This window comes from Littorina saxatilis, linkage group LG16, assembly GCF_037325665.1.
Source record: "Littorina saxatilis isolate snail1 linkage group LG16, US_GU_Lsax_2.0, whole genome shotgun sequence".
Taxonomy (NCBI): Eukaryota; Metazoa; Mollusca; class Gastropoda; order Littorinimorpha; family Littorinidae; genus Littorina; species Littorina saxatilis.
Genome location: NC_090260.1, coordinates 32,206,462 through 32,209,783, shown reverse-complemented (window position 1 = coordinate 32,209,783; position 3,322 = coordinate 32,206,462). Strand labels below are relative to the sequence as shown.

Sequence of the window (3,322 nt, the reverse complement as noted above, 5' to 3'; positions counted from 1 at the left end):
GGCCAATAATAATTTTAACAATGTACGTACGTTGTGTCGTTTTTTATTATGTTTTATGTTGTTGATCAATTGATAAATATGTCTTCCCAACATATTACAAATCAAACAGAAATAAAGTCTTAGAGAACTACAATCATATTGTTGCCGTCAAAACCTTGCAAGGCCTCAACAGAGATAGACTGCCGCGCCGCGCCGCGCTCATTGGCTCAGTATTGAACTTGCGTCAAGGCCGATGCGCGTAGATTCCCAGAATGTTTACTTTCGGTTGGATTCTTCGACAGCATTCGCAGAGGTGACTGCCGTTACAGAGGTGAGTAAAACTGACCATCGAAAGGAAAATAAGATTCATATTGGTAATACTAATAACATACTTGCATAACAAGCATGTATCTACCAAAACTGTATGGGAGCACATAGTTGGAAAGGCGTGGTGAAGCGATCAAATCGAATCGTCCGTCTCAGTCAGTGCACTGATCAGCCACCACGATTGAACGTCACTGTCTGTATTTTGTATGTAAGCAGAGCTTCCAAACTAGTTAAATCCTGATGTAGTTTACAAAAACAAAACAAAATCTCATTCCTGTTCCATTGTTATTCTTGTAGTTGTGATATATTCTAGTGAAACTGAAAGTAAGTGTTAAAAGCAGAAAAGCCGGACTGAATCAGGTAATTGGGTTGGGAAAGTTTTGCTAAGAAATCCTGTTATTTCCCTGGGTTAATAAGCATCTCTTTGTCCAACTATTTACACAATTTATTTGACTAGTTTGTGGTTTCAATTGAAATTATTGTTGTATTTATTTCTAGACTACAAGAACTTGCATTGATTGCATTTCATTGTTACAGCACAAAACACTGAATGACACATACTGATTGACGAGCATGCCAATAAGCCTTCTCGTTTTACAGTATAGGTACTGATAGTTGTATACAAGTTTGAATATCACTTTGAACACTGCCACATTCAGTTCTTTTCATCATTGAATAATTTTGTTTCAGGAAGCAAGCACCACTTTTGTTGTTGATGAAAACCCCTGTACAGTCAGAAGTGTGTCAAGCTCAAAGTACTATTTCACAAAAGGTGAGAAGTTATTCGTTACATTTGCAACATTTATTGTTGAAAAATATTAAACATATTAAAGGCAGAATTTGTTTGTCTTGTGATTGTGATGCCTACAACTACACCCGCTTGTGATTTCTCAGTCAAGTTACTGCAGATTTGTGTATATTTCAGTCTCATGTGGTATTTGCCATATTTTTGTGTGAACATGTGTATTTTTCAAGACGTAGATTCTGTGATAACATAAAATACCATAACACATTTGACACCAGTGCATCATATAATATTTTTGGATAATTCTCATTACGCATGATTTTTTATTGTGTCACTGTGTGTATTTACATGTGTTTTTAAATGTCAACAGGTGACAGTTCCACTTTTGGAAGAGGTGTGCAGTGAGATTGCAGAAAATGAATGCCTGTCAGCTGATCTGTGAAGCCATGTTAAAACCTTGGACTGTAAGTGTTTAGGGAAACACTGTATGAATGAATACAATTTTGTTGGAGTAGTGTTTTCACTTTTGCTTATAATGTAAAACAATTTCAAGTTTAAATTTCAAGTTATTCAGTTACGCTGAGAATAAGCTGTCATATATACATGACAAGTAAGCAGTGCTCCCTGTATGGCATACGTGTAATTATTGTTGATCATTCGCGTACACATTCCAGACTTGTCAATGTGCAAGTGTTCTTTTTGGATACAATGGTGTGTGTGTTTGCCTTTCTTTTAAAGTTATACGAGGCAGGGAATTATCCCAAGATATGGACTAATAAAAATCTATTATTGTATATATATATATACAGTGGACCACCCCCCCCCCCCCAATTTGATAGTCCCTCCCTTTTAAGACCTTATTTTGTCAGTTTGTCTGTGCATAACTTCTGTAAATTTTCCTTCATTTTAAGACTGCCTCCTTTTAAAGACCCGCTTTCTCAGATTGTTTGAGGTAATACAAAGGTGGTTCTATTGTATGTGTTCAAGTGTAAGACTTTGTGGTCTGTTTAACAGGTGCTGTTCTTCGGGACAAACTTCAGGTGTTTGAGTCATGCCTTGGTCTACGAGGGAAGTTCCGGAACGCGGCCAAGGAAAAGGCTCACTCATTGTACTACGCAAGCCATGCAAGCATTACAGAGGTCACCAAGTCGACTCATGCATCAGCTTCCATTTGCCTCAGGATGTTTGAAAGGCTGGTCGAAGCAACCTATGGGTGCAAACAGGAAGACAACGCGAATGACCGACCGGTGCCAGTGTGTGAGGAAGGATGTGATCAGGTATGTTGCTGGGAGTGTGGTGAAGAAACTAAAAAAGAAAGTTTGGGGCCTCAAGAAAGGTGCATACAGATACGAGAAACTGCGCTGTTTAGAAGCACTGAGGTTCAGTGAGCTGTCAGAAAGTGATTGTGATTCTTCAACTGACATGACAACGGTGCTTAACCGAGGAGGACTGACATTTGTCAAAGACAACATTGTGCAAATGTTCCTTGACATGCAGGACATTTTTCGTCGGACTGTGGGTGTCGCTTGCTCTGCCAAAATGAAAGCTGATGACAAGGACTTTCTGCAACAGTGCCAAACCAATGATACAGTGCCTGTGCTTTTTTTATGACACAGTTTATGCATTTGACATTTCTTTGAAAGTGCAAGAAGATGTTTTCGAAAATACTGTCCTGCTTTTTTTTTTAAATCCGAGTCCACCACAAGCTGAGGACAATGTCAATGATGGACAAAGTGCAGCGCGGGTGGAAAGAGTAGAGCATGAAGAACAGGTTGCGTACCAGTGACACTAACATTAACAAGGTGTGAGACGGGCAAAGTTAGCTACATATGCAGTTGATCATATCATTAGTGCCAGTCCACGGATGCTCCCCCCTTGTTTGTGTGTATGTATGTGTGCAGGTTTGCATTTCAGTCTGCATGAGGTGAGCGATAGTGATTTTTAACTGTTGGTGCTCAGTGATTTACAAGCATGTTTTCTGTTGCTATGTAAATTCTCCTGTCTTATGTAGAACACACACACTTTGCATTACATTTTTTTTTACAATAATCTCTCTTGGTGCTGGGTACAAATATTTTAAAAGTTATCAGGTTCATGTTATTCTCTAGTTTCACTTTTTGTTTTACGCTCGACACGTGTTTGAATCTGTATCTGTCTGCAACTGTGAGTAAGTACACCTGAATCCAACATACTAAAGAGAAATAGAGAGCTTCAGTATGCATTTTTCTTCCGTTGTATTTTTTATGTCTTGAAAATAATAAAAATTGCTTT

At 38.5% G+C, this 3,322-nt stretch overlaps 1 long non-coding RNA gene across 2 annotated transcripts in view; it reads left to right on the top strand.

The window, feature by feature from the left end:
- The first annotated feature begins 272 nt into the window (after positions 1-272).
- Positions 273-3,322, top strand: part of LOC138950841 (uncharacterized) — a 3,328-nt gene continuing 278 nt past the window's right edge. The window contains exons 1-4 of one of the 2 annotated variants that reach the window (XR_011450825.1): positions 273-310; positions 997-1,078; positions 1,422-1,515; positions 2,066-3,322. The exon at positions 2,066-3,322 is cut by the window's right edge and continues 278 nt beyond it. This is a non-coding gene — a long non-coding RNA (uncharacterized lncRNA). Of the gene's footprint in view, positions 311-345; positions 1,079-1,421; positions 1,516-2,065 lie in introns of those variants that run through there. The other variant, XR_011450824.1, reaches the window with a different exon arrangement.